A 12991-nucleotide genomic window follows, 5' to 3' on the forward strand; every position below is an offset into this window, starting at 1 on the left:
TCTTGACCAAACGGACAGGTTCATCGGTATCTGATGTCTGCTATTAATTTTGTTGTCAAAAGCCAGAAGAGTTGCTGTCTTAGAGTGGAGTGCGTGAGGTTCTGATACAGCATGTAGCTAAAGCCTTGAAAGGCGATCGTGCCTTTCTTCCTGGCTGCTTGCAGTATTGCTTCCTTAACTTTAAAGGAGTGTGGCTTGACCAGAACATCTCTGGTCTGTCTTTCTCCTGCCGCGGGTGTGCTCACAAAATGCGCTCTCTATTTTTATTGGATGTGGGCTCACTATTTCCGCGAAAAGACCCTTGACGAACGTCTCCATGTCCGGACCTTCTGCTTCTTCCTCCGGGTCCCTGATTCGTATATTGTCCTTCCGTGACCTGTTTTCCGAATCCTCGTTTTTCATCAGTGTCTGTTGTAGCTGGGTCTTCAAGTCCTGAACTCTCATGTGCATGTCCGTGGTTCTCCTAGCAAGATCCTGTGTTTGGGCCTCCACCTCCAGTACTCTTGTGCCGATGGAGTCAACTTCTTGTTGAAGGGATGAAATACTCAGTGAGGTCGGCTTTAAGTTGTTCCATTGAGGCCTTTATGAGCATTTTCAGTTCTGTGTGCAGCTCGGATTTGAATTCCCTCAGGAAAGCCACAAGGTCGTCCTTCGTAAGTGCCATGATGGAACAGTCGTCCCCCTGGTATTCTCCGCCGGGGTGAAGAAATGTTTGACCTTACTTTTGGACTTTTTAGGTGGTATAGGTGCGGCCCCCTGCTTCTTGATCGTGGGCAGTGGAGCCCTGACCCCCAATATTCAGAAATCTCCTGTTGTGTCTAGGTGGACTAAGAACTCTGCTGCATGTGTAGTCTGGTTTCAATTGCCCCTATCCTCCAACTTGGGGTCAGGCATGCAGCGACCCGGTGCTGGTCCCTCATTCTCAAAAGTGTATGCCCCCGCAACTTTACTTCTCCTTGTTGTCTCGTCCCAGTGCTGTCTTTACTTTCAGCAGCTTCACCCTTCAGGGCTCTCTCGCCTCGCTCGGCTCCCCTCTGCAGCCGCAATCTTGGGGTCAGGCGCGACCGGCGCCTCGAGTGTGCACTATCTCGGGGCCTTGAACGACTCTCTCGTCGCATTCCCAGGTGACCCTCGGCCTGGTACGACAAACCTCTGGCCTTTACTCACTACTGCTGATCCGATGAGCCGATCAAGGGGCCTTTCCGGTGCTGGTTCCTACAGCTGGGGCGCCCCGTGCCACGCTGCATTTTTCTGGGTCCTTCCTTTGGTCCTGAGCCTCATGGCCCCCTGTGCAGGTACTAGGGGCTCTAGGTAGGATGTTTCTCGGTGATGTCTGGCCTCCGGCAATTCAGCCTGCCCAGAGGTTGATTCCTAGTCTACGCTCGGGTGCTCTCGAACGTGAGAGCCGCCATCACACAACCCTCTGGAGTCTCGGGCCGTGCTCAGCCGTCAGCCCACTCTGCCGGATCGTTGCGGATGTTTTCATCGATCCCTGCCAGTTCTATAAGTCATCCGGTTTGGGATCTGGCTGCTGGTCACTACGTGTGTCATCAATTGTTGCCTGAAACAGCTTCGTGGCACCTGAGCTGGAGTGGTTCACCTCCACCCAGCCATCTTGCCTGGCCGCCAAATGTATTTTTTTAATGGCGATTTTAAATTGTTCAAAAGAGTACAAAGGGTCCAGCATGCTGTAAACCCACGTAGAAAAGGATTTGAAGGTGATAGAATACCTATGAAATCTGATACTATTTGTGTTTCTTTCTGCAATAAACCTATGAAAGACTATATGCTCCAGATCCTGTTCTTTGACTAATTAGGGTGCGGCCAGTGTGCCATGTGTCGTACTTGTGGTGTGTGTGGAGAATACGATCAATGTTTCTGCATGAATCATAGGTATATCTTTATGTCACAATGAGTATAGAGAGTGGACTTGCGGTTTTATTATAATTCTATTAGAAGAAACACATTAAAAATAAACATAGAAGTTAGGGGGAAGATATAAAACCGGTTTAACAAACTTTGGGGTTATATATGTGAATTACAATGTTGTTCCATAATACATTTCTCCTCAACACTGACATACAGTGTTTTAAACACTAAATATAAGCATTGTTGGATACTCATGTGTTACTAATTTAACCACCTTAGGATGGCGATACTAACTATGAGAGGAAACTAGTGACGTGTCCATAACCTTTGCCGCGACAAAGAAACACATTTAACATCGAAGAAAATGGCGGCAGAGATTGCAAAACGAAAGTGAAGGAGGACGAACCACATGTCCCAAGAAGCGTGAGGTAGGAATGGAGACCTAGGGGCTTAAATAAGTCAGTTAGTTACGAGAGGGAGGTTAAATAAATACAAAATCTTTTTAAACATATACAATATTTTACTATAAGGGAGAGGTAGGAAATACCTTCTTTATATTACGTAGGTTCTGTTTTAGACCCGATCGAGGAAAGGAGGACAGCTGCCACATTCGTGAAATAGTAGGTATAAACTAAGACTCTATTTGCTATTAAATCCATTGTAGAAAGAGTTAACATAGGTTCCCTTAATCTTTGTAGGATTCTAATATTGATTAAAGAATTAAGTTGACATTCAGACAAGATTGAGAAAGAATATAAGATTAGACCCAATCAAAGTGTTTATATGAATTAGAGTGTGGAGGACAAGAATCTTTCTGTAAGGTACAAACAAACTATATAGAGTTTTATAATGTAAACGGAGATTAAATTAGTTATTGGAACCATGAAGAAAGGATTTGTATATGTTCACTTGGTTTCTTTAGGTTTGCAATACTGACCAAAGAAAAAAACCTGACCACCAGACAAGATTGAAACATAATATAGTACTGAATCTTCCTAAACTAATTCCATTTGAATTAGAGTGTTTAAGAAAAGTATACTCTTGGTCACCACACTGCGGGTACCTATAAGGTATGGGAATAATTGGGGTAAATAGGGGAACATAATATAAAGACTATAGAAATGTATTAGTTAAAATCTTCCTCTATTCTAGATGTCCTGAGCTCGAGGTGAGACTATTTACTTGAGGCTACATATAAGGAACGTGTGGCGAAATTGCACACTTTTGGAGAAGGGTGAAATCTGAATATTTCTTATATATTACCTACTGGCGGTCGTCAGTAGGTATATATAGTTAGGATTTTTTCTCTATGGGATTTTTGAAAATTCTATGTCTAATAACTTTGGCGTTTGTGGACGGAATTGGCTGAAATTTTCAGGAAAATGGAACATGTTGTTTCTGAGCAGCCCCTGAAAATTTGGGGGGGTTTCGTCAAGGGGGGGCCGAGAAAAAAGGGGGGTCCCAAACGTGTTTTTAACATTGAGTTTTCCATAGGGCGGTTGGCCTCACTTTTAGCCCGAACGGCTGAATGGATTTGCACGAAACTTGGAAAAATTGTAGGGACTGGTAGCCCGATGTGCCTTTGCTAGGTCTCAATATATGTGCTCCAGTGGATTTTGAGAAATTAACGTTCAAAAAAAGATATATATCTGTAACAGCGGACCGGGCAGCGCTCCAGTTCGCGTACTATTCGCGTTATGGAGCTTTGTGAAGCGAAGCTGATTGGTTCTCCGGCGTCTGTAAACATTCCAAACAGTCCGTAGCGGCCGCCATCTTGTCTCTCGGTAGGATCGAGAGACAAGAGGAGGCCAAAGCGAAGGGGAAAATGACCATAAGGGGGCATAGTAGATCCTCCCTGACCCCCTAGGTTTGATGTGGAGGTTTTAAAAGGGCCCGCGGGGCAAAAAAAATAAAAATAATAATAATCGAACGGCTGAATGGATTTGCACGAAACTTGGCAAAATTGTAGGGACTGGTAGCCCGATGTGCCTTTGCTAGGTCTCAATATATGTGCTCCAGTGGATTTTGAGAAATTAACGTTCAAAAAAAGATATATATCTGTAACAGCGCTCCGGGCAGCGCTCCACTTCGCGTACTTTTCGCGTTACGGAGCTTTGTGAAGCGAAGCTGATTGGTTCTCCGGCGTCTGTAAACATTCCAAACAGTCCGTAGCGGCCGCCATCTTGTCTCTCGGTAGGATCGAGAGACAAGAGGAGGCCAAAGCGAAGGGGCAAATGACCATAAGGGGGCATAGTAGATCCTCCCTGACCCCCTAGGTTTGATGTGGAGGCTTTAAAAGGGCTCGCGGGGCAAAAAAAAAAAAAAAAACGTTTTTTTGGTGGGGTGCGCCCGGTTAGCGTAACGGGAAGCGGACTGGGGAGCGTACTACAAGGAATGAAGAATGATTGACTTAACTTATTGTATGTTTATAGACTTTTTTTGTTACTTTTTTTTCTGCTGAGTGACGTCTCGGCCTATCTTCACGGGATGCAGTCCCTACCATCTCGGCGTTTAAGCCCAGGGGGACCGGTAGTGTGGGAGAGATAACTGGGCATATTATCAAGGGGGTTTATCTCCGCTTTTTTGGCTTTAAAAGCCAAGAAAGCGGAGATAAAATTATCTCCGTATTACCTAGCTGTCGCTAACACCAGTTAGCGACCGCTAGTAGGAGATAGCGACCATCTTGGGCCCCACTTTGCATGTCAGTGATATTTATCACTAATGACATGCAAAGTCGGCATGCCAAGATGTTAGCGACTGGAAACAGTCGCTAACATCGCTATCTCCTATTACCAGCTTTTGGAGATATTCGCACTAAGCGCGAATATCTCCAAAAAGTAACACCTGCCCTGAGCAGTTCTTAGCCATGTTATCCAATGGGAGGTGGATAACATGGCTAAGAGCATTAGCTCGGTAATGCATGAATATCGCTGACTTTTCAGCGATATTAATGCATTGCGGCCGTTTTTTATCGCATTTGCGATAAACCTTGATAATAGCAAGGTTTATCTGCGATAATTTCTGACGATGCTTAGCGGTAAAAAATTTGTTGCTAAGCATCGTTAGGGATAAATATCGCTTAACTTTGGTAATATGCCCCAACGTCTGTTAACGTTCGATTCGAAGGAAATCAGGAAGTGTTGAAAAACATTGTCTGCGCCATCTTGCCTTTTTTCAAATGCCACACTTTTGTCGTGCACGGCAGCCATTTTAGATGAGTTGACCAGACCCACTCTCTGCACGCTGTCGATCCTTAGCATGGCTCCCCACCCTCGCAAGCATCTCCCCCAGGCACTGGTCACCCCCACTCTCTGTCTTATGCATGGGCAATAAACCTCCCCCCATCTGCGCTGCTCTTCCCTGAGAATCACACCCTGTGCCCGCCCGACACCTCCCTTTCGCCCTATTCACTACCGCACCCTCTGACACTCCTCTTCCTCTGTGTCCGATTGTCCAGGCCGGTCCCAGGCTATCAGCTAGCCTTGCAGATGTAGTTTATGGCCCCAGCTGTAAAGAATCACCCCTCTTCAAAGGAGTTATAGTAGATCAAGGCCCACACCCGATGAGATCCGTCACACCACACGCGTTCCTTCTATCTGAAAACCATCCTGTATTGTGATTGGGGAGGGGACCGAGCCTGAAGCGGAAGATTCCAGGGTTGACTCTTTGTACATCAAAGTTTTTACAATTATGTGTCACATTAAAAATATATAGCACTCCAACAAAGTAGTAGGATTATAAAACTTTAATAACTTATAAATATATACAACAAAACAAAAACAGTAAAAACATTTAAACATTTTTAGGGAAAAAGAAGGAACAATGGTCAGTAGCGGTCGGTTGTGCGAATAGTCCCAAGGCAACACAACGTCCAGATTTCTGGACGGCACCCAGGTGATGTTGCCTGGGTGCCGCACTGATTTGGGTATCCGGCGTGGGGCGTCCTGGGGGGTGGGTCGTCAGTAGCGGTCTGTTGTGCAAATAGTTCCAAGGCAGCAGAACGCGCTGAAATGTGGATGGCACCAAGGTGATGTCCAGTAAGTTGCCGCCCTCCGAATAACGGCGTGGGGTGCCCCGGGGGGGGGGGGGGAGAGGCCCGGTGAACGGGCCTCCCCAGGTGGAGCCTCGTCTGCTGTAGTGGGGCGCCCCTTTACCGTTTCAGTTGCCATTCCGTCCGCTTTTGGTCCACTGTGTCAAAATCCGCAATTCAGCTGAGTTGCGCCCACTCTTGCGGTGCAGTGATAGGCGGCTGTCACAGGACTCTCAAAATGGCGGCAGGCTCTTTCCTTTTTGGGCCTGGTCCACTGAAATGGCCCTGGGACACCTTGGAAATCGGACGCTTGTCTGCTAGGTCTTGGACCCCATTCTCAAAAGCGTCCCCTCCGCCTTGAGGATTCTACAAAAGTCTTGGGGGCCCCCGACTCCTGCAGGCTTCCGGTGGGGAGCGGCTGCCATGATTGCTCGCGGAATGACCACGACGGAGCCACGAGATGGTGGTGCTTTCATGCTGACGCCAGCTTCAGTCTGAAACATCCAGAAACAAGGTGGGGCTTTCATCGTTTGGGAAAAAAAATAGTTTTCATCCAATGAAAAGTGTTATTTTTAGGTCATATGATCAAGCCTTCCATCATTAGGAAACCAAAAGTAAAATGAACCAATGAAAAGTTTTATAAACAAGTCACATGACCTGTTATGCGGCATAGGGTATAAAAAGCGTAGAAAATCCGTTGGCACGTGAGGCGGCGTCAGTAGCGGACCGATGTGCGAATAGGCCGAAGGCAGCACAACGCGCCAAGATCCGGATGGCACCGAGGTGGTGTCCAGCAAGTTGTCGCACTGGTGTGGCCATCCTACAATGCTGAAAGTCGGCGTGGGGCGCCCCGTTGGCCTGTGAGATGGCGTCGGTAGCGGACCGATGTGCGAATGGGGCCAAAGGCAGCGCAACAATATTTTCTGAATAGAAGACACCACAAGGCGCTGAGATTCGGTTAGCACCGAGGTGGTGTCTAGAAAGCTATGCAGCTGAGTTGCGTGCGCACTTACGGCGAATAGGTCGAAGGCAGCACAACAATGTTTTCTGAATAGAAGACACCACAAGGCGCTGAGATTCGGTAGGCACCGAGGTGGTGTCTAGCAAGTTGCCGTACTGGTGTGGCCATCCTACAATCCTGCTCCGAATAACGGCGTGAGGTGCCCGAAGGGAGGGGTGGGGGAGGCGGCGTGAACGGGCCTTCCTAGGTGGAGGCTCGTCTGCTGTAGTGGGGCGCCCCTTTACCGTTTCAGTTGCCATTCAGCTGAGTTTCGGCCGCTCTTGATGCTACATGCAAAAAAAGGTAAATGCCCGGTACGTTACACGCTTCATCTGCCACGATGTACTCTCCAGAGGAACCGAAAAAAAATATAGTTATGGTAACTATACCATGCATCGTCATATGGAGAGGTGGCACCGATTAATTATAGTGCTGCATAAAAGAGAGATTTGGAGGAGAACCCCCGACCTGCCAGTACATTCATCAAAGAAGTGGCACTGACAGCATCAGAGGCAAGGGAAACGGTCCCAAATATTTAGAAGAACTTTGGAAAGATTAAAATGACATGTTTAGATTGTGGCAAATTAATTTCATGTGGACAGATGAGTGTTACTCTAATAAATACAGCATATGAACATCATCATAGTCGATGGTTGGTAGAGACATTTTGACTATATCCTGGACCTGCCCGTCCTCGCCCAAAATGGCGCCGGAATAAATGGGACTCGTAACTCCTTGTTGTGTACTGGTTGCACAACCTTGATATCACGAGATACGTATGCAGTTTTGAAGCACATGGCGGGCGGGGACGAGAATAGATTGAATATTTCGATATCCCTATTGATATTAAGTTCTGATGTGTTATTGATTACTGTACTATTGAAAGTTCGAATTAACGTCACCCATGGTACTTGCCTGCAAATGTATATCTAGATAATTTTATTGTAACTGGCCCTGTCGTATTTTAATTATAAAATGTACGTCCACCGATTCTGCAACTGTTAGACACTTTAGTACTTGCAACCTAATGGCCCGCCCGTTACGTTCCTCTACAGTGTAAAAGTCTACTCATCATATACGATCACAGTTTGCTCCGTGGCCGGCCCACGTGGTTATAGGCCCGTATTTGTATAATGACATTTTCACAATAAAGGTTTTTAAAAGAAAACATGGTAGTAGTATATACATTGGTAAAGTTTTTAATAATAGTCACTGTTTTAGAATCAGTAAAAGGCAAGTGAAATAAAGCAGACCAATTACATGAAGGGTAAAAGGTATAATACGCAGGAACGCAGTAAAGATAAATGGTCAAGGGCTGTTGTGTTTTCTACTCCTGCAACATAAAGTGATCGATAAGAATCTCATATTCAGGCGTATCGGCGACTAAGACAGCAGGCCGACCCTCTTTTGCTCAACGGCTCCGTCATGGGACGAAGAAACGCCCTTTTTCTCGAAAAAGGAATATATTTTACTTGCAGGACAGTTGTAAATTTTCCGGGAAAGTACATTAGCCTGGAACATTATAACATATATTTAAGAAAAAATAATGTTCGAAAGTAATAAAAAGCGTAATTTTTAGGTCATATGACCAAGCCTTTCATCATTAGAATAAGAAAAGTAAAATGAACCAATGAAAAGTTTTATTAACAAGTCACATGACCTGTTATGCTTACGTTACGCGCTGCGCGTCGCACCCCGGATCACTTCCGGATGCGCTAACGCGGCGCGTCATATGACGCATTACGCGACAACGCAGGTCCAGAATATAGTCAAAATGTCTCCACCAACCAGCGGTCGGAACACAACCCCTTTCAGCAGGCTAAATAGTTCTGTTAAATGACAACAGAAGGGACAGGCAACAAGAACCATCAGTCAAAGAGGGGAGGGCTAGTTCTTCTCTACCGGGTCACGTTGGGGCGCTACCGGAACTGATCGAATTGGTAGTCTACAGTGTTTCTGGATGTTTCAGACTGAAGCTGGCGTTAGCATGAGAGCACCACCATTTCGTAGCTCCGTCGTGGCCATTCGACGAGCAATAATGCTAGCCGCTCCCCACCAGAAGCCTGCGGGAGTCGGGGGCCCCCAAGACTTTTGTAGAATCTTCAAGGCTGAGGGGACGCTTTCGAGAATGGAGCCCAATCTCTAGCAGACAAGCGTCCGAGTTCCAAGGTGTCGCAGGGCAATTTTAGTGGACCACGCCCAAATCTGAAGAGCCGGCCGCCATTTTGAGAGTACTGTGACAGCCGGCTATCGCTGCAGCGCAAGAGCGGGAGCAACTCAACTACATGGTGAGCGAGACGCTGTAGTCGAAAGAGCGGGCGGTAAACAGCTGAATAGCGGAAGAGGCACAGTGTAGCAAAAGCGGGCGGAATGGCAACTGAAATGGTAAAGGGGCGCCCCACTACAGCGTGTCTTTAGGTGAAACGGATTGTGGGACAAGGTCAAGAATGGAAGAGTTACCAAAAGGCAAAAAGTTCCGCTTGATCCCGGGAGCCGGCCACCTATGTCGGGGGCGATCTCAGGCTACACCAGGAGAACACGACTTGGGGAGGGAGCCGGAGCCAAGCGCCCCCTCCGAGTCCGCGCCATCACACTGTCCCTCGGGGGCCTCCGTCAAGCGGGTCAGGGTGGCACCGCATTACATTGTTCACAAATGCAGTCACGTCCTCAAACAGCCCCCACTTTACTTTGAGAATAGTGAAGCTGAAGCAAGTGCAAATAGGCTTCAGACAGTGTTACAAGCACTCCTCAAAACTTTGAACCATCAGAGTGCATGAGTTTCATGCTCGATCGATTGAGCTAGCCGGATCGGGCAACAAAAAGTAGAAAATAGTTATGTAAATAGTTGTTTAATAAAATGTTTTACCCTGTTACTTTGCTGGTGTGTTGTATATATTTGTAATATTTGCATAGAGTTTATCGATATTTTGGGCGGGGTGGGTGGCGGAGCCGAGCTGTATTGCAGCCATCATGGTGTGGAGTTCAGTTCATCTCAATAGTTTTGTGTTTGTCATGAGGGGTTGTTCCTAATGTTTCTATTTTAGCGAGGTCAAAAAGAGATCCCATTAGTGGCCTACTGATTTTGCTCGATTCCTTTTGTTTTTTTACATGATTTTTCGCTATCTGCAAAGACTAAACAGAGTATTGCGACTCTGTGCTTGTTTGTAAATAGAGAATGAACCAAAGAGAACCAATTCTAAAACAGTAAATGCTTGGATAACAATCAATCAAATGGAGAGAGAAGCAGGCACGACGGATTACAACGGGGGCAAAGGCCTGCGTTAACTACCCTTCACTATCTGCAAAGAGAGAGTACTCCTAATAGAAATGAGGGGGAGGGGAGGGGCAGCATTCAAAGCAGATCAGTGTGCATAAACACGAAAATGTTTTTACTTACCACGTACTTGACATTCGACAGCTTATGATATTTGCTATTAAAAAACCATTGAAATTCACTGAAAAAACCATAGGTTATAGACCATATATAGTTAGGGATTAGCATTTAAAAAACCTTATTTTAATCACACAAAACCATTGAAATTCCATATATAGTTAGTTGCACTAACTATATATCGCGCACCCGCAATCCACTGCTGATGATGTCACATATTACATCATTCATGACATGGTCAGTGACATCACTGATGACATCACTGATGACATCTCAAATGACATCACTGATGACATCACTGATGACTTCTCAAATGACATCACTGATGACATCACTAATGACATCAATGACCACATCACTGATGATATCATTCATGTGACAATATAATGCATCTACTCACACTTTAATATAACCACTGTTACACCCAGTGTTCAATACAGAGTATAATTTTTGAAACCATTGACACACCAATACTAGTTACTACATACGCACTCAGTGATTCCTATGTTTACACACACATTCACTCATTTACCCATACAATCATTCATACATACAATCACTCATCTTTACAACACTATCATATGCACTCATACACCTATACAGACTCTCACACTCTGTCACTCATCCATGGAGTTACTCACACACCTAGTCAGTCCTGTAAATAATCAATCACACTTCCATTTTCTAATCTATACAGTTAAACATAGAGCACCTTACATTTTGAAACATATACTAACACATACTTACTCTCTTATACAATCATTGATACAAGTACACATTGATTTGCACAGAGTCACATACCTCCCAGCCAGCCACACACACACTCAGTCTCCCATACAAATACTTGGGCAATCAATCAATAACCCATATAGTTACTCATATAGCTACTGACCAACACATGCAGCAGTTTACAGAACAACAGACATAATGATGCACAAATTAAGACAGTTTAGTCACTAACCCATGCACTGAGTGAGACACATTTAATCACTCACTCATACAGTCAGTCACGCACCTACTAAATCCTTCATCCAGACACTTCTACATCTACTCATTCTTCAATATGTAAAACATATTTAAACTTTACAGAAACACAGTCACTGGATGATGTCATCAGTGATGTCATTTGAGATGTCATCAGTGATGTCATCAGTGATGTCACTGACCATGTCATGAATGATGTAATATGTGACATCATCAGCAGTGGATTGCCGGTGCGCGATATATAGTTAGTGCAACTAACTATATATGGAATTTCAATGGTTTTGTGTGAGTAAAATAAGGTTTTTTAAATGCTAATCCCTAACTATATATGGTCTATAACCTATGTTTTTTTCAGTGAATATATATATATATATATATATATATTCTTCAAGTAAAAAATACCAGTGAGCGGGCATATAAGGTACAATATTACCTGGGAGAGAGCCCCAGTATTAGTGGGTTCCCGAAGTATTACTCCTATGAAAAAAAAAAATATATATACTCATTATGAATGATGTAAGGTGTAAACTAAAACGTTGGACACAAAGATTTTATCTGGTATGAATGGTGGTAGTCGAGTACGGATGAGTGATGATAGTTATGCATCTGGGAAATTAATAGAAACCCTGATAGATTGAGCTGCAAACCACGAACCACATTAAGAATAGAATAACAATACAACTTTGTTCTTGTGAATAGAGGAATTTGGCCATTTCATTTTTAACTAGACTTTGGGAAACATTAATTTATCCCGAAGAAGGTGGACATAAATATGGGGTGCCCACCGAAACACGTTGATGCATAACTAAAACCAAACCTGGAAGAAATTGTGGAACACAGCCAATACTACTGTTTCATGATACTCTGATACAATCAATGATCTAAAAATGTTTGGTTACTTTTAAAAGACATGTGACTATCTGTTGTATTTTCCCTGTCTATGTTTGTGTTTTTGTAGTTTTATGAATTGCAATGTTCATTCGGTCCTTCTTGAAAAATAAGTTTGTTGGAATTTTAATATTTTTATGTAGGATAGGATTGAGACATTGTATTGTTTAGCTTTTTAAATTATTGATTTAGAAATGAGATTGGATACATGTAAATAAAATAATAAAGGGAAATCATTTTTCTATAAAAATACACAGGTGTGGTATTAACCTTAACCTTCATGCTATCGCGGGTCAAAGAGGTATGTAATGAGATTTAGTGACGGTGAAGAGTGTGATTGAATTTGCATCTACAAGCCCAACGGGAATTTTATTTTTGACTTTTCAGTCTAAACAGTGCCCTGTCCTTTGAGTAAGTGGGACCCCTCGCTATTTCATGGGGCTCTTTTAAATCTACATGCAGCCTGGGAGCTCCTCTGAGTTCCCTGCAGCCTTGGGGCTCCTCTGAGTTCCCTGCAGCCTTGGGGCTCCTCTGAGTTCCCTGCAGCCTTGGGGCTCCTCTGAGTTCCCTGCAGCCTTGGGGCTCCTCTGAGTTCCCTGAAGCCTTGGGGCTCCTCTGAGTTCCCTGAAGCCTTGGGGCTCCTCTGAGTTCCCTGAAGCCTTGGGGCTCCTCTGAGTTCACAGTAGCCTCGGGGCTCCTCTGAGCTCACAGTAGCCTTGGGGCTCCATTAAGCTCCTTGCAGCCATGGGGCTCCTCTCAACACCTTTGGGGCTCTTTTGAGCTCACTAAAACCTTTGTGCGCTTCTGAGCTCACTAAAACCTTTGTGCG

The 12991-nt window shown here is 44.8% G+C and overlaps 1 protein-coding gene across 4 annotated transcripts in view; it reads left to right on the forward strand.

Moving 5' to 3' along the window:
• Positions 1-12991, forward strand: part of LOC147725010 (uncharacterized) — a 45871-nt gene that overhangs the window by 23389 nt on the left and 9491 nt on the right. For 2 of the 4 annotated variants that reach the window (XM_086966476.1, XM_086966475.1), the window contains one exon: positions 2149-2297. The exons of the other annotated variants lie outside the window; for them this stretch is intronic. The gene's annotated coding sequence lies outside the window, so the exon portion shown is untranslated. The remainder of the gene's footprint in view (positions 1-2148; positions 2298-12991) is intronic. 4 annotated transcript variants of the gene reach the window in all.

This window comes from Lissotriton vulgaris, chromosome 4_1 (assembly GCF_964263255.1).
Source record: "Lissotriton vulgaris chromosome 4_1, aLisVul1.2, whole genome shotgun sequence".
Classification (NCBI taxonomy): domain Eukaryota; kingdom Metazoa; phylum Chordata; class Amphibia; order Caudata; family Salamandridae; genus Lissotriton; species Lissotriton vulgaris.